We start from the raw sequence: 24,065 nt of genomic DNA on the forward strand, positions 1-24,065 counted from the left end.
TTTCAACTAGACTGCCCTCAAGTGACTACTAATTAGTGATGTTTATGTGTTGTTTCCATAGAGGTTAGAGTGATGTTTGATTTGCAATACGACCGGGAGGGGAAAATCACTTGGGTTTTTTTGTTTTTGTTTTTGAATAAATGAAGGAAGCTAATATACAATGAAGATGAAATAATGACTTCAAGCATTATTCAATCACATTGTGTGCTCCTGAAAATATCATCTATAATGCCAGGCAGAAGGGAAAATCCCTCCAGCCTGAAGCACCAAACTAGGATGGAAAAGAGAGTAGAGTATCATGCTCATCAAAAAGTCAAGTTAAAAAAAGAAAAATCTTGGATGTTTCCAAGTGTTCAATCATTTGAGTTTACCTGAACGACTTAGGACACATCTATCACCTGTTTTAAATTGTTTAAGCAAATAAAGCTCGATTTGGGAGGGGTAAGGGAGTTGGCTGCCTCTATACTGCTAACATGGCTTAGTATTTTCAAAACTTGTAGATATTCTATCCCTTCTAGTGGTGAGACGATCCCAAAGGCTCCCCTTGTACAGAAATCAGCATTTCCCTAAATGACAAGTTATTTCTCTAACTTGTCAACCACAAGTCACCTGTTGAAACACACGTTTCCAGACAGCTCCAGGGAATCAGAATTTCTAATAAGTCCCTGTAGTAATCGGTTGTGGGCAACCCTTCCCAGCAGTGGTTCTCAGCCTTTACCATGTACTGGAATCTTCTAGAAGGTGTAAAATGCAGCAGTAACAACCACTGAAGCCCAGGCCCCACCCCAGACAAAGTGAGTCAGAATCTCTGGAGTTGGCCTGCCCACTGTTTCCTAAAAGCTTCCCAGGTGACGCCAATGTGTAGCCAGGGCTGAGAAATGCCTTGCTCTTCCCTTGCTACTCAGTGCCATCAGCAGACCAGGGCAAGTGGCCCTGGGCCCCTGGGAGCTGGTTAAAAACAAAGAATCTCAGGCCCTGCCCCAGATCCCTCAGGGCCAATGTGCATTTGAACAGCTCTTCCAGGATCTCCGTGTACACTGAAGGTTGGCAAGGCTGTTCCAATGCCCACTAACAGAATACATGTCTTTCTACCCCTCTCCCTCCTGCCACTGTACCACCAGCAACAAAGTAGCTTAAAATATTTTCAGACATCTTTCTCTTTATACTCTTGGCCATTGAAAACCAGCTGAAGAGGGGTAGGGTGAAACCAACCTATCTGTCCCCAAATCACTTATTAACATATTAAGCCATATATACTGCTCTTACCCAATCAAATGCCCCAGCAAATTTTAATTGGCGGTTTCTGTTTTTCATGTCCCATAACCAAAGGCATCAAGGATCACTAGCATTCACATCTGTAAATTCATTTAGACAGTTTTCTTTAATTAACGATGAAGACACTACAGTGCTAAGTACCAGACAGAATCAGGAAGGGGGGAGAAAACTGAAAATAAGCATAACACTATAAAGAAAACTTGGAAAAGTGGAACACTTCTAAATAAAAATATATACCTGGCCTGGTACCTGTTACATATATACATAATACATATGTTATACACATATATACAGTAAATGTTTTGGTAGCAATACAGACCATGCATTGGTCCTTTTGTACACAGATGAAGTAGCACCGTGAGCAGCACCACCGTCTTAAGATGAGAAACCAAACTGCACATACATTAAATGAAAAAATATATATGTATTTAATTTGGCCCACCCTGTAGCCAAGAGGTGTAAGGAAAGAGCTTTGTAAGAAAAATTGTTCTGGGAACTACATTCTTAAGCCAATAGCAAATTTCTAAAAAGAAAAAATATATATATATATATAAAACAGCACTGAAAATGTCTATACAAATACAGACAAGCATTCCTGTTTACTGAATTTGTCCTGTCATGTGGCATATTGGTTAATACTGGGGAAATTCACCACAGAAGCAGAGAGATGGGAATGCCAGGTGCATGGCAATAGTCTAAAAGACCGGGTTTCGTGGTGTAGATATCACAAATACCAAGTCATCAACAAACCAGGAAAGAAAGACAACTCTCCAGTGAAGTCACACATTTTCTAATCTTATTAGCTGACTGCAAGCTCTTTCTTACTGATAAATTCCTAAGAGTGGGGTCAAGTATTGTAACTGCAATATCCCTCTACCTCTTCCCAGCACCCACCTTGATGCTTTAGTTACAAGGCGTGAGGGACACCCCAACATGCCATCTGACCCACACGTTCTCTCCCTACACTTACGGGGCAATGGAAGGACCTCCAAGGTTTTCTCTGGCTTGGCTTTGGAAATGACCAGTGTTTAACCTTTGATGCTCTACTGACTCCGAGAAGGTTGTTTTTACTCTCCACCACTAAGCTCAGAGACTAGAGGTCTTTCTCTTAGTATTGACAAAGTCATATTTTTTTCTATCCCTAGAAGTGCATACTTCTTCCTTTTCAGTTTCTCAGCAGTGTATATGAATGCAGCATTACCGCCAACTAACACTCACGGTGTCCTAGGAACACTAACTCCCCTGTCAAGTCATTGCAAAGAAGAGATTGCATATTTGGCTTTCATCCATTCTCCTTCACATGCCGTCCAAAGAGTTCTGTCTCTCCCGAATCAAGGTCTTAATTCCTAGTGTCTGGGGTTTCAACGCCTCCTTGTGTGATGAACTGACCTACAGAGCTCTGCCAAAGCAGTCGGAGCATGTCACATCTCTCCCATTTTTCATGGCTCTATTTGTCAGTGGACAATGAGTTCCCTTCCCCCATTTTTAAACCACCTTTTGTAAATAAAATTAAAGTTTTCAACTACATGGCATATTGCATTCAGGATGCAAGATCGAACAAAACAGGGCTTCAGGATTGTAAAATACTGTTTCTTATGGTATAGTCAAGTTGTTTCTTAATACTTTCTCTCAGATTTAAAAAAACAGCTAGGAGACAAAAGTCAGGGAAAGAAAGGTTAAAAATCTCTACTTCTGGCTAGATGAATTTCAGTAAATCCATTTTTTGCAGTCAACCTAGATTAGTCAAGAGAGTCCCTGACCTTTGAAAGTTAGCAAGAAATCACCACAAATGTTACATCGGTACTGATTGGTCATTACTGACTCAGGCAGTTGATCATTAATGGATTCTCTTCACTTCTAGCTGGTTCTAGGACCTTGTTTTCTTTTTTGTTTTTTCTTTTTTTTTGCCCAGAATGAAGATATCCTGGAAGTCATGAAACATATTTGTTCTTTCCACAAAGGAGAATTTTAAACCTCTGCCTAAGTCTCTAAGAAAGAACACTATGAAAGGTTGATCTCATGAAGAAAAAGCCACTAACTTACAGGTTAACTGGAGGCCACTAGAAGCTCCATTAACGTAAGCCCTTGGCTGGCCTACAAACACTTTGAAATGGATAAAAGCCAACTCTCCTCAATAGAAAATGAACACAAGGGCTTAGCCACTGATGTTGCTCCAGATAAACCCCTCATGCAGCCAAGAGTGTGAGTTTTTTGCCTTAAATACCAGCAACTTCCAGTTTTCGGTCGGTGAAGTTTGATACCACCATGAAACCCAGCTCAGGGACCAGTAGCAGCAGCTTCAGGAAGCATTTCTACCCTTATGCTATTTGCCTGAACAAAAACGTCAGAGAAATAGAGACCAAGAGATGGATTTTTCTAGTCTGTTCATTCCTGTTCTCACCCCAAATACACTGATAATTCCACATGCAGAGGTATCTTGGTAATAATAACTCAAAGTTTAGGTTCTTTAAGAAATAATCAGCTTTACAGGAAAACAGTTGAAGCTGACTTTGTTCACTGCTTTCTCTTGAAGTACTGTCCTCAGGGGAAGACAGCAGAACAGCTTGCTTTCACCCTGCACTACTAGTAAGAGTATGAGTCAGAATACTTGAAAAATGAAAGTTACTTTGACCAGTAAAGTCTTTTTCATAAAAGAGTAAAAAAAAAAAAAAAAAAAAATACCACTTTCATATCAGATTTTTAAAATTGGTAGTGTTCTCTCCTGGTAGGAAATGATGTAATTCAGCAAGTTCCTTGAAAACAATGGATTCTTATGACTATAGACCTATTCATCCTAGAAATTGATGAGCATGCAAATGATTAGACTCTGCAACAATGAACATTGTACAACAGTCTGTGAGGTACATGCCACCGGTTGAATTAACAGTACCACAGGCCTCAAGAGGGTGACGGGCCCCATTTATCTCCACGCCCTTTTGAACAGAGCAAGGGTCCCTGGCCAGGTGATGAGGGGCAGCAGACACTGCAATGCCCCTCAACTCTGGCCCCCTCCTTGTAGCCCCATCCCCACCCAGGGAGCACTACCCTTCAGAGAAATAAAATGTTGTTCCTCTCAATAGTAGGGCTGGGAATTTCTGATAACTCCGAGGAAGCCTGATATTGGCATTAATTCACTTAACCTTTAGAAAGTTTCCTGGTAAACAGGTTTAAAATTCTGTAGGCAATATCTGTAAGTATGTCCATCGCCATTTCTTTTTCACTAGGAAAAAATACAACATGTGTGTACTTTCCAAAGAAGAAAAGGATTAAAATATTCACTGCTGGCTAGATGTTTCCAAGAGCAGGTCATTGAGCTTTGATGGGCTCTCTGTACACTGGGTTTTATTAACTAATCACTAAGAGGCTAGTACCCACCAGGGCAAATGGGCCAAATTACATTCAGTTCAATAATGTGACACTGGAAGATTTCAGAAAACGTGAGATAAGTTCTTCAAGAAAGTGACATGTATCCCTGGTCATGATAAAAAGCATTTTCTGGAATTTTAATTTCTGGTTAAAAATTAAAGACAAATGCTCACTTGTCTTACCATCTTTCTCGAGATCATGCAGGAAATGAAATATCCTAATGTGTGCACTGAAGAAAATGGTGGCCATGGGGCAGGAAGCTTACAGAAGTGGGGGGAGGGGGAGAAGAAAAGATCAACAGTCTAGTTTATTATGAATAGAAAGAAATTTCCAGAATTTACAAACACCCACATTGTTCATTCCAAAGACCTTTTGACTTGAAGGAATCGCCCATGTCTCCTTCTCTTTACAGTATGTACAATGGAAGACTTTGATTTCCTTTTCTTGTAATTTTGCTTCCATTCAATTGCCAATTTTAAGCTGACCCTTGAAAATAACCAGTAGAATATATCCTTCAGTTTAATTAACATGGCCTATTGCCTTACAGGAAAAATACAAAATTAAGATCATTTCTTGTAAGGATATCAGCTCAACATCAGGGCTATATTACAAGAGATAGTATCAGCAAATGTAACTATACAATTGAAAACCATCTATGGCACTATGATTCTTATATTATTTTTCTGAATTACAATCTTAAAACAAGGGTCGTACCCCATTCTACTCGTTAGCCTTGTTTTAAGCATTTGCTCCACTCTTTACAACAGAACATTGTATACCTCAGGTCCACATCCAAAAAAAAGATGTGTACTGTAAGAAAAGTTACATTTTAATTAAAAAATTACACATAAAAATCAAAACCTATGTTAAATATTTCATACTCTCTCCACCCAACGCGAACCATTTTGCATGAAATAATTTACAAGGACGCTTTGTCGCACAGTTTCAGCAGCAGATGAAATGTGTCATGTAGATGCAATGAGAGTAAACCCATTCTCTCGTGGCATGGTGGGCACATCAGCTCATGTGGCCAGCCAAGTCCTTACGGCTGAAGATGAAGTTTATGCAGACTCATTGTTCTGGTGTCACAGTGCTTTTTTTTTTTTCTTTTTTTTTTTTTTTTTTGCTTGGCACAATATAGAACGTGCAGTTCAGTCAACGAACTCCTGAGGATTGTATTAAGTAAACAAACTGAAATGGATGCATTGTACCATCTGCCGAGGAGGAAGACGTGAGGTCCTGGTTGTGAATCATGAAATATTCAGAGTCTGGGTACCCATGAGTTAAAAGAGGATTTGCTGAGGTCATTTAGGTCTTCATTCTGCAAAGGAAAAATGAAGGAATCGGTCACCACAGGCATCTCAAAAGGCACGTTCAATCACTTTGTCAGGGTTGTGCTTTAAACAAAGAGGCATATCTGATACACTGAAGTTCCAAGCGCAAACAGCGCTGTGTGCTGAAATAAAATCAACAAACTATATTTAACTTCTTTTTTTTCTTTCAAAATTGCAAGAGTCTAAAGCAATCACAAACTCAAAATAGTCAATATTAAGTCAGTAAACAAATCAATGTGATTTGGAGGTTTCAGAGGCTTAGCAACACAGAAACACACAGTGCTTTGATGTTCTTACGATCAAAACAAAAATGTACATTATGGTCATTGTGCCAAATCACTACAAAATATGGGAAGCGGGTTATAGTCAGGCTACGCTGAATCTTCTTTTGGTTAAAAGTCAACTGCAAATTTCAGAATTTGATGTTGCAAGGCGTAACATTACAAAATCTAAAATCAGTTTTTAACGTGACAATGTTTGACAGGTAAATTTTAGATACAAAGGAGACCAAAGCAAGACAGACCTAGTTAATCATTAAATATTTAAAAAAAAAAAAAAAAGGATTCTGATTGAGGTCTAACCAAATTACATTATTCTGGCAGAAGCACAACATTTCTTCCGTGCAATTCAAGAAGGCAGACGTCAAGGGGCATTATCCGTTCACCTCCAAAGCGGAGACACCTTTTGAAACCTTGTCAAGCCTCTTCTGCTCTCACGCATCAACATTACAGAGTCCTTCTGAGGTCCATGTTTTTCATGCATTCCAAAGTTTTCTACAAATATCAGTATTTACAGAATGTACTGAACAGAGTAGTTGATCAATAAATACTTGTGGCATGAGTAAAATGGTTGCATTAAGTACTATGGAGGATACCAAGTTGAATTCAGGTACAGGCTCTGCTTTCTAGAAATTCTGGAAAGGAAGGTTAAGTTCCAGTCATAAATAGACAGAATGCAGAGTAGACAGGTGTGAACTCCATGAGAGGTGCACAGGAAGAAAGCTTTAGATGCATGGAAGAGGGAAAGAATCCTTCTGGCCAGGAATGCAAGGGCTGACACAGAGGCTTGGTTTGGAAGGAGGAAAAAGATTGGGGCCGTGCAAACTGGGAATGTGTCTATGTTGCTTCACCTTTGCTTCCATCTCCAGAACTTAGCACAAGGGCTGGCCCATAGCAGGTACTCACTGGATGTGAGCTGCATGAATGACAGGGACAAAGTACACTTCCCACCAAGGGCACGGGATAAAACAAGGCCCAGGGGGATGAGAGCTCAGCCATGGGCAGGCCAAGTGAAGACTGAAGCTTCCCCAGAGCCTCAGGCATCCGGAAAAGGGGTAGAAGGAGTGAAGTCCACAAACACAGGTTGGGCTAGATGCTGAAGACCCTTCAATGCCAGGCCAAGACGCCTTTATCTAAGTACAGGGACAACAAAGGGCATGCTTTGTGATGTTACCAAAGTGCAGCAGTAATAATCTCTGTCAGCTACAAGTACAGCGAAGGATTCTCAAATCCGCACAATGAAAATGTTGAGCAATAGAACTGTTTTTTATTTGTTTCTCTCTCTCCTCTTGAAACAGAATATGGCCGGGATCATCAGCATTCACTATTTACATAATGGCTTTCAGGTAAGTTGAAATTTAGCAAACAAGGACTCCAGTTATAGGAGGAGATTTCTGTTTATTTTAAAATATTAACTCTGCCCCTAAACAACAGGTGAACAGTCTCCTTTTCTACTTATTCATAAAGACTTGACGTGAAGACACCCATGTTAAAACAAGAAGCACACCAGGCATATCCCTTTAATTCCCAGAGATACGAGATTTATTTTGCTACAAGTGAAAGGCAAACCCATCCTTTCAAAACCTTAGAGAACAGGTCTACGGATCTTTTATTTAGTTTCAAGTTTCTCCCGAACTCATGTTGTGATCTATCAGAGTATCTACATACAGCTTAATACAGCTTCACAGCCCTGGGCGTAAAATTAGGTAGGAAAGCCATACTTTATAAAGGGCTGAGACAAACCGCCGAATGTAAAACGGGACAGCAGCGAAGGTCACGTGTGTTTTTCATTTTATATCTGGCTCTCCTCCAGAATGGCTCCACAAACAGCTTAGCACAGGGACAAACTGCATCCACTGTTGTCATCGCATGTGCCAACCTGCATGGATGCAGAAAGGTGGAGACTGGGAGCCCTATGAGTTGAGAAACACATATAGCTTCATCCGATGTTGAAATCTATTGCCTTGGGACACTCGAAAATCATCCCTGTAATTTTCCACAAGTACGTAGGCTCAAAGAGCAGGAAATAAGAAGACATATCAATTCCACCCCATACCTTCCTCCAAACCCTTAGCAAAGTCTCAGTCACTAATGGTACCTATTGATGCCATCGACTCGGGAGTCTATAACAGAGTGCAAGCATGTGGGAGGTAATGCTGATGGAGGGGATGGGAATGGAAGGCTATAAACAGGCAATAGAGGCTGCAAAGATTTTAAAGGGCATGTCTCAAGTTCCCATCTGCTTATCTTTGAGAGAGAGAGAGAGAGAGAGAGAGAGAGAGAGAGAGAGAACTTTAGCTCCAGAGTGATCACATGGATTTTTAAGACATCCCTCAGTGAGAACTGTCCTTCACTGCAGCCACCTTGGGGTCTGCATACTTATTCTAATCAAGGGGCCATTGTTTGAACATTTTTGGAATGCCTTCTCAAGTTTCCATTTCTTTTTTGCGACTGCTTTCTCAGCCTTGGGTATATTCTTTTGAGTGGTCTCTAGAGCAGCCAGTCTTGGCCCTTGGAGGGCCCATTTGATCTTGGAGACAGCCAAAAAGCTCTGAGAGACATTTATGGTGAATAAAGGGGCTGATTAAGCTAGGTAATGGTTCCCAGAGTGGTATTATCTAAAGCCAAAGAATTCCAAAACTGAAGTTCCGGAAACAGAGCTGTTCACAACTCCTCCGATGAGTTTCCTTGGAAGGAACTCTCAGAACCTTACAGACAGACCACAGCGTATGCTTCGTGGACGTAAATTCATCTGACTATATATGTATCCTTGCCTCTACGTGCTTGTCATCAAGAAGGGCTGAGCTTGCATAAAGCAACTAACTTCAAGAGAGACAAACATGTAGATTATACAATTTTGTAATTTATGAAATTGGGTTGTTTTGTTTTTTTTTAAAGCAATTGAATGACCAGGCACTCAGTCATTCAAATCAACAAACATCTATGGCGTGACAAAAATGCAATGATCATGCCTACCCTCAGCACTGAAAAGGAAGACATGGGTATCTGTTTAATGCACTTTATGTACACAACCCCAATTGACTCACACCCACATGTAAGGCAAATACTGCTCCGATGCTTTATAAATACAAAACCTCATTTGCAGCACACACGACCTAGACGCAAACCAGCAAAATGTCTCCTGGGGGAAGAGCTGTGCCAATGTCACACGGGGACGCTCCTGTGACACGCGTCCTCATGTTACAGCTTTGGGGGATAACTTCCGAACCCAGAAATACGATGCCCCTGTCACTGGGTTTAGTAACAGGAAATTACATTTTGACCAAATTTCATCATCCCATCAGCATCTACTGTAGCCTTTCGTGTGTCTTCTCATAAGATAAAACCCACCTAATCCTGTTCCCAGTAACAAAAAATGTAATTTTTCAAGAATTATCAAATAAGTCAACACTGAGTGATGCTACTTGAGACCTATGGATTATTGCATTATTGCATCCAGTAAGAATTTACATCTTCTGGATTCAACCCACTTAAACCAGGCCTACCAGAGCTGAAAAACAAATAAAGGTCCTACTGCCTTTCACAGGGCCAGCCTACTGAGGAGTCTGCACCGGGAAAAGCAGCTGGAAGTAGCACGAGATTATGACAGAAGATCAAGAGGGATCTGTACCCTCTCAGCAATGCGTTTTTAGTCAAACCCATTGATTAAAAGTTTTTCCTCTTGTATTGAAATGCCTTGAAATTTCTTGCCCATTTGTTGAATCAAATGCAACGTAGTTATAAGTATCTGGGTAGAGCATTGCTTTTACTAAGAAAATAGGAATAAAATATTATCATCAAACTATGCTGGGTAAAAAAATCACGACATAATGACTGTCCTTCAATGGAGAGTATTGTTTGAAATCTTATACTGTAGATTTGACTAGAAAACTTTGTATAAATTCCTCTGGTTAAAGAAATGCGTCAAAACAGCATATTTCTCTTTCTCTTAACATAAACAGCGATGACTTAAAAACCCTTCATCAGTAATATAGAAAAATTCCTGAGTACAATGTGTGAAAATATTTAAATGGGAGAGGAAAAATGACGTTTTGATCATATGTAAATCTTCCCCATTCTTGAAAACAAAATCTCTGTTGAGAAAACATGCGACACATTAACCGACTTGTTAAACCTTCTAGGTATGCTCTCCCCTGTCCTCTCAATTCACTCTGTAGGGGAGAAGTATGGCAGTTTCACAACAGACAAAGCCTCTGGCTTACTGGCTTTGGTTTCCAAAAGCCTAACTCCTTAAGGGAATGGTACAAGCAAAGTATTTGGAGGAACCAGGAGAAGGAGAATCATTCCTCTCAGAGCAGAAAGAGACTCCCAATCCTCTGGGAATCCTAGAGGGAGACAGGGTGAGACGAATGCATGAGGAGAGGTGGGTAGGTGGCCATGGCCCTTGAAGGATGCTGAGCATGGCACCTGTGACACCTCTCTAGATCTTGTCTTCCCAGGTCTACTTATTTCCTTTTTCACACAATTATATTCAACTGCATGCCACTCCCACAACCAAAATCCACTTCTTCAGGTACCTCATTGAGGCGGGTGCAATTAATTCATGGTACCACTAATGTAGAGCCGATCAAGCCTTCTGGAATACTTCTGTATTAATCTTCTGTATTAGTAAAACAAAACACCTGACAAAACACCGCAAAAGTACTGGTTTTAAGCATACCCGAAATCTGGTAAATGGACCTAGTAAGTTTTTTTTAATCATCAGTCTCAAATATATGTATAGTTCTGGTAATGTATAGCACGCCTCATTTTCACGTTTACGCCATGTACTCTCAGATGGATAAAGGAGACCACTGATTCTCAGGAGGGACTGTGAAACCCCTTATTAAAGGAATTTCCTGGCTTAGAGCTGGGGTCCCACCATGCAAGTTCGAAGGCAGCAGCTGGGGAGGAAGCAGCCTTATCAGCCCAGCTCTATTAGCTATGGAAATCATCCTAGGAAAAAGGAAAGCTAAATCCATAGAACTTCAAGTCTGGGACTGGAGAAGCGTCTGTGCTTTTCACAATGCACAGCTGGGAAGTGCGGCGGAAAAGCATTCTGTTTTAAAAGCCTTTAGACCATAACCACCAAAAATAATGTACAAATAAAATCTCAAGTTAGGATTGAAAGTTAGAGGTAAGCCGAAGATGTTTGCTGCTGCATGTTGCAAGGAGAAAGCCATTTTCGCGAAAGAAAGGAAACTAACATCTTTTAAAACAGGCCAGAATTGAGCTGGAAAGACTTGGTTTCATGGTCTTAAATGGCAAAGGGCAATGGACCAGCCAAGCCAGCTTTGCTGCTTAAATAGCACTTTTGCCTGGTGCAAGTCACATGGGACAGGGCTGGTGGAAATAACAAGGTTGCTGGCCAGCCCTTCTAGTGTGCGGGGTTGCCAAGGAAGAAAACTCAGGGCGAGCTGCCAACATGTGAGAGGCCATTTCGCTCCAGTTCCCTTTCTGTCCCAGTGAAAGACCTTCTGGCAAAGCTGGTGACTTCAGGAGACCACCAATGAAGAAAGGCACACGTAGAATGAAAAGGAAAGAAGAGAGGGAGTGACCGAGGACAGACCATCAAGCCTGTGTGCTCCCGCTGTGGTCTGCTGGGGTGAATTCTGTCAGCACTGTGACTTTCTCCTTCCCCAGCAACCAAGCACAGGAGGAGGGTCTGGAAACTTTTCAAGAGAGTTAGGGACTGATGGAGAAGATAGATTAAAACAGCAACAATAAGAACATATGGTTCTCAACAATTAAATGTATTCTGTCATTGATGTATTAAGGAACTTTGAATAAACATCCAGAAATATTTTAAGCCAAAGAATATGCACTTTAGTAATTTCCCATTCTTTTAATGAACAGGGAGCATGCTGAGAAAGCAAAAGATAATTAAAAGATAAAATCCAAATGGGGGTCAACACCATTACACCCCCGCTTCAAAGGTAAACCAAAATGTCTCTAATCTCTCTTCTACCAAAAGTATATGTCCCCATATATATATGGCAGTCAAGGTAGAGGCACTCAGAAAAACAATTCCCCACATTTCAAGTCAGACCACATGTGCCATGGGACAGGAAGCTTTAGTTTTAACAGGGCTCAACCAAAATAAACCTGTTATTCAAAGACACAAAGGTAATATGATATCATCTTCCCTACCTGAGTAAGAAAGTCTTGAAAGTCAGTCTATTTTCTGCTTTCATGGGAGCTATTTCTACAGTATTATTCTTCCTCATAGGAATTACATTCCTCTTCTAAGGTTTACATGGAAATTTCACATCAGGTTTTTGTGTGTGTGTGATGTTCAGAAATATAGGATATAGGTTTTATTAGTATGTCTTCAACATAAACCAATACACTTAAATTAAAATCACAACTTCGTTTACAATGTGGTGTAGAGGTGGTAAAAAGTGTTTGCAATAAATACCGTTTCTGTAATTAGGCAAAAGGAAATCAAGCAGGCCTAGTCGCCTCGCCTTTACTTTTTCTTTAAACACTAAATAGATTTTGCATTCTTTGCCTACTCTCTGGAGTCCTGTCACAAACTGCTTCGAGAAAACAAATGCCTGACTTTACATTTGAGTAATTAATTGTCTGGCTACCCAATTGTTTCTTATCACCCATCATCAGCTTTCTGAGACAGCACAGGACCCAGAGGCTAGAACAGGTTTGCAGACAGCCCTGGGTCTGCAGCAGGCTGAGGTAAGGATCATTAAGACCACTGACATCACTTTTGGCAACTGGAGAAAAGGGAAAACCTATGTTTAATCTATTTCCTACTCACCACAAGTTTTAGTCGGAGTCCCCGATAATATGGGTTGTGGTTGACTTTATGGAAGAAGTTGGTAATGCAAGAAAAATGTACTGAACTGAACAAGCATCTTTACCGGGAACCATGAGGTACTTCAGCTGTGTGGTCCTGATAGCCTTCCTGTAGGTGTTTTTGGCCTGAAGCTGGCCTAATGGAGGACAGAACCATTCCCAACTCTGCCTAGGAAGTTCAAGCTCAGTAGAAGACTTTCCCTAGGACACACACCTAATTAACATCTCCTGGGAACCATGACCATAAATCACAAACAAACAGATTTTAGCCTAAATGCCTTCTTGCGCTGAGAATACCAAGGGGAAAATGTTGGGTAGAATTTAATCCAAGATTCTTTGTGTTAAGTGAGCTGTTATTTCATTTTATTTTTTTTGAAATGGTCTAAATAACAAAAGAACACTCTCTGAAACCAATTGAAACTGGTCATAAATATATAAGTAGATGGCAGCATAGTTCAAATCTAGTCAATCCACAATTCTCATTCATTTTACCTTTAGAATTCTTGTTAAAGAAATGCAAGTCATAAAGATTTCTGGGCTATGAGAGCAATTCTTAAACAAAATTCAGTGTAAAGGAGGAAGGAAAACTGTACCATCCATCTTAGATTACAGAGGGCCACAGGTGGAACCTCCGTTTAACTGGGTCATGTTAAAGAAAGCTGTAATGTTGCTTGCAATAAAGTAATGCAATAAATGTGTGCTTCCCTTGAGTTGCTTCTATCTGAGTGATATATGAGGAACCTGTATGCAACTTTGAATTCTAAAATGTAATTTAGGAAACTCAATCCAAAAAAAAGTTATTTTGGGAATGAGGATGGAGCTGTTTTGCTTTTTAAAGATCGATCAATTTTAACTCAAAATTTATTTCCAAGCGAAAATTTAAAAGGAGACTAAAACAACTTAGATTCTCTCTTCTCTCACTGTTTTCTCTATGATTTGGGGCATGTTCCTAAACCTCCTAAATCTCCATGGTTTCATCTGTAACTTGGGGGTCACGGTACCCATTTCATAGGGTTATCAGAGGTTAAATGAGATAATACATGAAAAATTTTTATCATCGTGCTTGGTACATAGTAAGTCCTCCAACCTCAGCTCTGACTGAAACTACTCTTATTTAAGAACAAGAAATCCTTGGAACTCACATCTTCTCTGGATACCTGACTATATACCAACCAAAAATGCCCCGGTGGAACTAGCAAGCAAGAATGAATCCACAGAGCAGATAACAGCCAAGGTCTGAAGCTGAAGCCAAGATTAGAATGTGTCTTGGGAAGAGAGACAAAGTTATTTCAGACAGGAGGTAGGTATGGGAAAAAATGCCAGAAAAAAAGAAAAAGCAGTGGGAGTAAAGCTAAAATATGACTGATAGGATTTTAGACAAAGACCTACCTACCTACCAACAGAACAGCATGAGTTAAATATTAGGACACACAGCATTAACACATCTCTGAGCAGATCTTAAATTAATTCTATCTATAGAATCACCACCGAAAGGCCACTTCTATTGCTTTCCCAGAAGAAATTAGAAGCTTGAAGCCCCCCACCTTTTCTAAGTAGTTAACAAAAAAGACTTACGCAACATGAAAGAATTTACAAAAAATCCCGATGAACAGGCTTAAATGGGTGTTCAGTGAGGTTCTTGTGTACTATTTCCAGGTTCAAAAGCACGTTTCTAATTGTTGGGGGAGGAATTGGGTGGCTTTTGTTTCCGAATTCTTTTCCCCAATCTCTCATCTGAAGAAACTGAACAGGAGCGTGACACAGCCAGTCAATGCTGCCTGAGTGAGTAACTTGACGAAAAACTGAAATTGCTGCCAGATGCACACATCTAATCGTTGGCAGCTGGAAGGGGAAGGGAAAAAATCGGAAAGATAATCTGAAATAATTGATAATATACACACTGCTTGCATCTCTAAGGTCTTTGAAACAAACAATGGTGTGGATTTCTAAGTAACTGCAAATATTCTTATCTCCTTATTTAAGGAAGCAAAATTCTTCCAGTTGACAAAGAGGGGCTGGCCTTTGACCCACTGACCCAAACCCCGGGTCCTCTGTTTTCATCTCTCAAGTCACACTTTCACTTTGCTCTTGTTCCCGCTCTTCTCCATTATCTGACATCTCAGCCCTTTTCTTTTTGATTTGGAAAGTGGCCTTTGCTGCAAAGTTCCCTGACAGCATGCTGAATTCAACTGCATCCTGTTAGTGGGGTGCTGAGCGGGTTGCCTACAAGGCTGAACTAGAAGCATCCTGAGGACAGTTGCGCCAAATTTTTCATTAAGAAGTGGTGACAGCTCTCAACGAAGGGATCCTTATGAAGGATATTTATCACTGACCCTGAGGGTATCACAGTCCCCATGGAGAGAAATGGGGTCTGTGAAGGTGACCCTCAGGCCCACTGCAGCCAGCGGGACTTTGGCTGAAACAAGCTCACCTCGCCTCCAAGTGTTTCACTAAATCTCCAGAGAAGTAGTTCTCAATTTGCCTGGGTAGGAATAATGTCTCCCCTCAAGGCAGTGCCTGGAAACATTTCAGTTGTCACAACTGGGGCTGGGGTGAGGTGGGAGACTGGCTATTGGCATCCAGTGGGGAGAGGCCAGAAACACTGCTACAGCCTACAGTGCACCAGGAAGCCACCTGCAATCAGGAATGATCTGGCCCCAAATGTCAACAGTGCTGAGGCTGAGAAACCATGTTCCAGAGCTACTCCCTTTAGCTGAGGAAATGTAAGAAGTCACCGAACATGCTTGTCAACTGCTTCTGGGGTCCATGTCAGTCCCAGGGAAGAGTGAGAGGGAAGGGGCATTCCTGTTCTGAGGCCTTCATTGATTTCTGATTGCCACCCATGGTTTCAGGGTCCCCGTGGGTGAATCCCCACGCTCACAGCCTTTCCCAACTCACCACAGATGCTGGACGCTTACGCTGCTGGGTCCTGTTCCCTCACCACCTTCTACTATATAGAAGACAGCTAGTTAACCAGATTCACCAGTCCAGGCCCATGTTTTCACATGCTCCTTCTCTCTAGGAAAACAGGAACCTTCTGGAGGGAATGCAAAAGCAATGGCTAGAGAGGCGAGAATATCGGGCATCACAGAGGCCAAAGCAACACAGCTGGAGGAAGGGTAGCAGCGTGCGAGTAGCTCCACCTATTCTGACCATGAAAAAGAGAGCAACTCCGCGGGGAAATACATGTTATCGCTCCCAGGCTTGTATCTCTGCCCAACTTAAACAATACTTTCTATAATACCATGTTTCCCCGAAAATAAGACCTAGCCGGACAATCAGCTCTAATGTGTTTTGGAGCAAAAATTAATATAAGACCCGGTGTTCTTTTACTATAAGACTGGGTATAATATAATATAATATAATATAATATAATATAATATAATATAAAATAAAATAATACTGGGTCTTATATTAATTTTTGCTCCAAAAGACGCATTAGAGCTGATTGTCCGGCTAGGTCTTATTTTGGAGGAAACACGGTATATGGTCTTGGACAAGTCACCTGACCTCACTTGCCTCCACAATTTAATAAAATGGAGAAAATGCCTAGTCTTCAAGATTATTTGCAAAACTCAGTGAGGTAAGAAGAGAAGGGCATTATGCACAAGAAGACACACTCTCCTGATACTACTTGTGACTACTAGTCATACTCGCTGCCCTCTTATATCTGGGCGTTAAAAAAAAAGAAAATTAAGGATGAGGTCCTTTCTGTTCCAGAATTAGTTGAATTTTAAAAATTAATCCACTAACTTTGCTAAGAGGTTACTTCTAAGTCAGAATACTGTTTCCTAGAGGTATTTTTGTTTTGTTTTGTTTTTACTTTAGGAAATAAATACTCACTTTGGAAGCTGACTTATTATAAGAAAAAAAAAGTCAAAGACAGATATAGAAATTCTAGTTGCTGTTTCTAAGACGTCTTCCCGGGGGGCACTTTTAGGTCTGTACACCCTAAACTTAAACTTGAAAACCAATAGCAGAATGGAGGGAAGAACATGTACATATACCATCACCAATGAGAGTGCATAGGGTTCAAATTTTTGAAAATCAGACACAATGAACGAAAGAACAAGTTGATTTTTGGGTGGTTCAACACAAACTTTTTCAGATTGAATCCTAAGGTAACAACAATAAGAACAGATCCTTTTTAAATATAGCCACAGGAGCTGTTGTGGACCCAAACTACACAAAGAAAACAATAGCTTCTATTCCTTCTAGACCACAGCCTGAGACGCTGACAAAATGCTTTCAAAATAAAACCCAACCATGCAATTTTGCCATTACTATCAAACAGCGACAGGCTATAATTAGGACTTAATTAACAGTCCTATGATGAGCTTGGCTTAATTGGGCTCAAACATTGCCTTAAATTTTCCTGTAAAACCATGTCACAAATGGGCAATGGCTTACCTGTTCATTCGGTTTCTCCATTCTCTCCTGCAGTAACAATATAAGGAAGAGCATGACTATGGAAATGTCCATGTCAAGCCTTACTTCTTCAGAGTTGCTCCTCTTTCGTCCTGTCTCCCTGGGAGTGAACTCTGATCACTCCCAAACCATCAGCAGTACCCAACAGGGCCCATAAACACGGCCACTGGCTTGCCACAAATCATGGCTTCTTGGATCCTCCCTAGAGAACTTCCAGTAGAAACAAAGGGCTTCCTAGAGTCTTTCAAACAGAGGTGTGAGGACTGACAGTAACCAGATCCTGGCTCATTTCCCATTCTAATGCAGATCTAGAGAAAGTCAGTGGCTTGAGGACCATTTGACTTGAGAACCATTTGATGTAAGTAAATAAGCCAGGACTCTTCACTGCTGTGGCCTCTGCCCCTGTCTTTGGTCATTTAGTGGATTACTAGCATTTCTTCCAGGGATAGATTCAAGAAATAAAAGGAGCCTGCAACCAAACTTCAACACAGCAAGTTTTTCCCACCTGAGAGTCCTATAAAAGTGGTAAGAAGGGTGGTACAATGACTAATCAAAATATGCATCTGGAGGATAATTATTTTAATTTTTGTTTTAGATGCTCCCCTCCCATTTCTATAGGTAACTTCTACTACAGGACCAAGTCACTATGTACATGAGTAAATATGAACAGAACAATCAAAGCAGTTCCAGGCCTGATATGATAAGAACTTCCTTGAACATATAGAATTAGAATCATCATTAAATGAGTTGTCCGAGCTCATGAAACTGGTTGGTAGTAGCATTGAGGTGAGACTTGGGGTCTTCTCACCCCAAAGCAGTATGCTTTCTAGCCATGACTCATTAAAATCTTAATAGCCCAACTATTTAGAAAAGCAAAATGATCCAAGTAGAAGAAAACCAGGGTGGTATTCAGTATAAATGCAAAGCAAGATTCCTAGCAGCCAACTTAACCACAAAATGGGGACTTCTCTAGGTGACAGGGGTAACCATGTAGCAGAAAAAGACCAAAAAAGTCTCTGCAGCCTACAAGTTTATTGTAAATGAAGAACAGACCTCAATTTACAGTTAAGCTTTGAACAACCTGGGAGTTAGGGGCACAGACACCCCCCCATGCGGTCGAAAATCCACATATAACTTTTGACTCTCCAAAAACTTAACTATTAATAGCCTGCTGTTGACCCGAAGCCTTACCAAGAACACAAACAGTTGATTAACACATATTCTGTATGTTATATGTATTATATACTGTTTTCTTACAATAAAGTAAACTCAAGAAAAGAAAATGTTATTAAGAAAATCCTAAGGAAGAGAAAATACATTAACAGTATTTATTGAAAAAAATCCGTGTGTAAGTGGATCTGTTCAGACACCCATGTTCTTCAAGGGTCAACAGTAGTTTGAAATATTTTAACCTCGTCGGTATTAAATTAACAGGAATTTGAGATAGATAAATATTTCCATTATGCTTGGTAACATCCAAGCCATCATCATTAACAGTAATACGTCTAGCTTTGGTCTTCACTGTTACGACACACTAGAGAAAAGTACAGAGAAAATAATAACCAAATTATGAAAGGATAAAATAAAGCAGTGCTTCTCAAACTTTCATGTGCTTAGGAGTTCTTGGAGATTTCCTTGCAGATTCTGACTCACTAAGTTTGGGGTGGGGCCCAAAATTCTGCATTTCTAACCAGCTTCCAAAGGACCCCAGCGCTAGCTACTGGTCTGAAGACCATACGTTTAGTAGCAAAGGACTAAAAAGAAAGGAAATGTACCATTTCATTTATATAAAAGAATAATAAGAGGGCTTAACTGGGGACTAATAAGGAAGGCTACCCTATAAGCCATCTGTTCTCCATTTCCACAGGGAAAATGTGCTTAAATTGCAGAAACAGCTTTGAATTGAAATATGAAAAAAATTTCCAGGTGGAAAAGGTTCTAAAAGAGTTAATGGCAAAAGAATGAGAAATCTCTGCCTAAGGGTAACAAAATGATCTGGATGATTGCAAAGAGAGTACTGGGGACAACAACAGAATTCCTTAAAAGACTCCACACTGATGGGTTTTTACTCTACTTAGTGTTCAGGCTAAGGGAGACTTTGACTACTGAATTGAGAAAAGGGGTGTGGAAACTATGACCCAAAACGTTTTTATCTTTAAAAAACGGATGCAGATTATTCTGATGTCTGGCGGTTTTGGTCAAGAGGAACTGAGTAGGGCCATGTGAGTCAGTTCACAGATGTCTGAACCCAAATAAACAGGCACTCCCCAAAACTCAATGGAATGCTTGCACCCTGCTCTCTAGCCATCTTTTACCAAATAAACTACAAAGCGAAAACTGGAGGTTAGTTCCCAACTCCACATCTTTGTTATTGGAGGGGACCAGTAGATAGTAAAAGCCACCAAACTGCCAAGTCATACATAGCTCATCTCAAGTAAATGAGTGGAATCAACATAATCAAATGATTATAATTAATCTACAACACCTTCAACTTTAAAATATCAAAAGCATGGTATTGAAATATGCTCCCATTTTCCCATTGAGCATTAATTCATCCTCCACAATCTTTCTTAAGAACAAGGATGATCCCTCATGCAGATATCTCATGCAGATATCCCAGAAACACAGCTGTGTGCACAGGAAGATCCAGAAGTAGTACATTTGTAACACCAGGGGAAGCAGGAAAGCTACAGTGACTCAAAGATATCAAAATTTGGAAGAGACTAAAAGATAAGCAGAGAAGGATACTATGTGTGTGCTAATAACTTCCACTCTTGTCAACAGATAGTAGTAAGGTGGTCCCCATTTCTACAGGAAGGCAAATAGCCAAAGTCAAGAGTATGTTCTCCAGTCCCATTTATTAGAAAGTCAATTACAAGAGTGCGTCTTCCCCATCAATGAAGTTTTATGGCAGTGCACGGGTCTTCATTATTTGACGGTGATTTCATTCACAAGGCCTGGCCCTATGCTCTGACCAGGAGCTGCAGCTTTAAGGGTCTGGAAGAGAAGCCCAGGCAAGGCAAGCATAGATTGCTAACAGCTTTAGGAAATGGAAGGAAAATGATGAGGTGGCCAGAGGTAGTCCCCAAGAGCTAATTCCATAACCGCCATTGGGCAGTGCAATTCACAGGCTATTCCCAACAGCTGATTTCCTAACCAGTTCGGATAGAGTGAGAACACATTTCACCAAGCAATGGAAGTCACTGCAATGACTTACTGTGGGACCCACATGGCCGACCATGTTGAGAACCCAGTTCCTCCAGCACCACTTACTGGCACTCAGGCAGTTTGATCAACCTCAGGGAGCTGCAGTTTCCTGGTAAAATGGTGCTACAAGTGTCTAACTCATTGGAATGTTGTGGGGGATTGAGACGGTGACTCATGTGGCAAGACCCCCAACTATTGCAATTATACAATTAATTCATGGCAGACAGTAGCAAGAAGCCGCCAGAAACCGTAATAGGAGGGGACAGGCTGAAAGAAGAACTGAAAGGGAAAGGAAGGTACTTGATACTAAAACTCTCCACTTTGCAAGACATGTTTGCAGAAAGGAGCACCTCAAAAAAATCGTGTCATTGAAACCTCAATAATTACACTTATCGTGTGATACCACAGGTTTGAAATAAGGAATTCTGTCCAAGCTATAACTATTTTATCACTGGATATGAAGGTGCTTCCTATTCGGCTTTGAACTTACAATTTTTAATAGTTGATCCATTATTTAAATTGGATTGCCTTAGCAATTATAAAGCACCCTACAGTTCTGTAACCTGAATTTTTAAACTTCATTACCTGAAAGGTAAAATTGTATCTAGGCATCGTAGAATCATACCATAGTCCAAATATGCCATGAAATTTCTGAGACTGTGAATAAACTTCCCTTTGATTAACATCCCTTACTAAATTGTTCCTGAAGTTTCTCATCTCTAATTCTCTACTTGATATGGCAGAGTTTTATACATACTTGGCATTCAATAAATAACTGTTTAGACTGTCTAAAAAAGTGTCTATATGGAAATCATATATACTCACATACATATTCTAAGGTCCATATGACGTAAGGATAATTTCAGCCAAATAAAAAATGGGCTCTTAAGTTTTTGTGACGTTTCTCTAGCATTTGGCAGGGGTTTGCTAACCTTTTAAAAGTTTTGTCCCCTCCTTTTGATAAATTTTAATGCTACAAATTAAATATCACCACTAACAAAGCAATTTTAATATTGATTATAATTGTTTTTGAATTATACTTGTGTCCTCCACCCCCCCTGAATATTCAAGAAAACCACTCCTGGGGTAAACACAACACACGCACACACACTCTTAGACTCTCCATGAACGATAAAGCCAACATTCGTTACATGTCAGGGGCACTATTCAGGCATTAATGTGCATTATTTCATTTAATTCTCACAACCATCCTGAGATTTTATCAGTATTCCTGTTTTAAAGATGAAGAAACTGAGGTGAAGAAAGGATGGGTAAATTCTGCAAGATTTCAAAGCTAGTAAATGTGGCAATTGGGATTCAAAATCCATGCTGTTGACCACAATTTTATAGACAATGCTATAAAAAGCTTGGGTAGAAGTGTTGTCAAGCCTCTCATCTAAATAGTCCACTGGAATGTACAAAGTTATTGTTACAAAAGGAAACAGGGGGTAATCTTCATGTTTACAAAGAGTAATGAGAAATTACACAGTGAAACGTCATTGTGATAAACCTAAACTAACTCAGCTACAACATTTCGTGTAATAGGCACCTGGATATCAGAAACACCTTCACTTCTGGAAAACAGGTCTGCAAATGAGATTGCTATCAGAAAAGCATACCTTTGTCCCTTATTATGCGCCGTCCTATAAAAACACTAAATATAAAATCTCTCATTCCTTGAAGAATCTAGACAGTAGTACGCACAAGCAACTGGGTGTGACTAACAGATTCTGACAAACACACACCAACAGAACCGAAAGGTAAAGCAAGAGGGAGGCCTGACATTTACTGGCCTCATAAAATAGAAACCCTTTACCTCTATGACTGTAGCTGCCCTGGCCCACGGCTTCCAGTGCAAGTTCTAGTACACTTCAGGATATTTTTACCCGGCAACTTTTCCTTCAGTCCTTCCGTCCTTTATTTAGAAAGCCAAAATAAACCTTGAAAAAGTACACTTGTAGAGTCATAAGCCATGCACTATAATAGGTAAAGAAAAGCCCTTTGACCTTAAAAGCCCTGAAAGAACAGAAGATTAAAAGTCAGCCATACACAGCGGCATCTCCCCTCCCAAGTGTTTACATTCTTAGACATCCACTTTTTAAAAATATTCCCTCTGTAGATCAAAACAGGCTGTACTTGGAGAAGGGAAAAACAATGACGTTCGCTTTAAGATATTATACAGTTTACATATAAACAGAGCTGAGTTATGCACATTATTCTAGTCGGAGGCAACTGATCTGAATGGCTCAAATGTAATTGTGTTCCTTCTCTCCCTGCACAGAAAACTCAGCGATACAGACCTAACCTTTGGCAGGTATCTAACTTGAGTGTACGTTCCCTATTGTAAGGTACAGGATACAACTGGTTTAACAAATCAAAATAATCCAAAAAGGCTTTTTTCCAGTTGAATTTGGGTGGCCTGGGCCTAGAAGATAACTGGATGCAATTACAGAGAAGCACTCTGTCCCTTCATCCTCTACTTCCCTCCCTTCTCCCCCCACCCCCACTCTCTTTCCTTTTCCTGAATACCTTCTCCCTATCAATTAGTGCCACCCATAAATACTTTCCAGTATGTTTATTGATACTCCGGCTTAGAAAACTAGGTGGCCCCATACCAATAACCATTTATTTTGACTGTTGCCTTCAAACGTTAAAACACGAATCCAACAAAAAAACTATCCCTGAGAGCATGGATCTCCCTCTCCCAACATCATAATGTGGTTAAACTTTGATGCAATATAGAAATAATTACAATGAATCAGACTACCGTGTTTCTCCGAAAATAAGACTGGGTCTTATATTAAGGTTTGCTCCAAAAAAAACCACATTAGGGCTTATGTTCAGGGAATGTCCTCCTGAAAAATCCTGCTAGGGCTTATTTTCCGGTGAGATCTTATTTTCAAGGAAACACGATATTACTTTGATTCCTTTCCTGGTTTCCAAAAGGCAGTGATGATGTACAATATTTTCTAAGATATCTTTTTGTACATAAATTATATACTGCCAGAGAACACAGAAATGAAACATAAAGAGTATATTTATAGGGTGTAAAAAAAAAAGTGCCAGGGAAGGGATGAAGTTAAATTATCAGATGCAAATGGTAACAACCTCATAATTAGCCAGCTAGGACACAATCCAATCCTATATTCCTAAAATATCCAAGGAAGTGGAATTTTTGAGCCTCTACTGATAGACACAGGGATTGTCTTGGAAGATATTTTTGCAAATTCCTTTAGCAAAGATGTTCAGTGCCCATTACAAATTATTTTATCCAGTAATTGTGAATGAAGAGAGGCTGTGCAATTATACATTTACTTCTGTTTATGCCCACAATATGACTCACAGAGGCCCAATGGGGAATAAT

The 24,065-nt window shown here is 40.2% G+C and overlaps 1 protein-coding gene across 1 annotated transcript in view; it reads right to left on the minus strand.

Annotated features, from left to right (window-relative positions):
* Positions 1–3,181: 3,181 nt before the first annotated feature.
* IRS1 (insulin receptor substrate 1) overlaps positions 3,182–24,065 on the minus strand; it is a 56,380-nt gene continuing 35,496 nt past the window's right edge. The window contains exon 2 of the mRNA XM_081052079.1: positions 3,182–5,962. The gene's annotated coding sequence lies outside the window, so the exon portion shown is untranslated. The remainder of the gene's footprint in view (positions 5,963–24,065) is intronic.

Source organism: Rhinolophus hipposideros (genome assembly GCF_964194185.1).
Source record: "Rhinolophus hipposideros genome assembly, chromosome: 6".
Lineage (NCBI taxonomy): Eukaryota > Metazoa > Chordata > Mammalia > Chiroptera > Rhinolophidae > Rhinolophus > Rhinolophus hipposideros.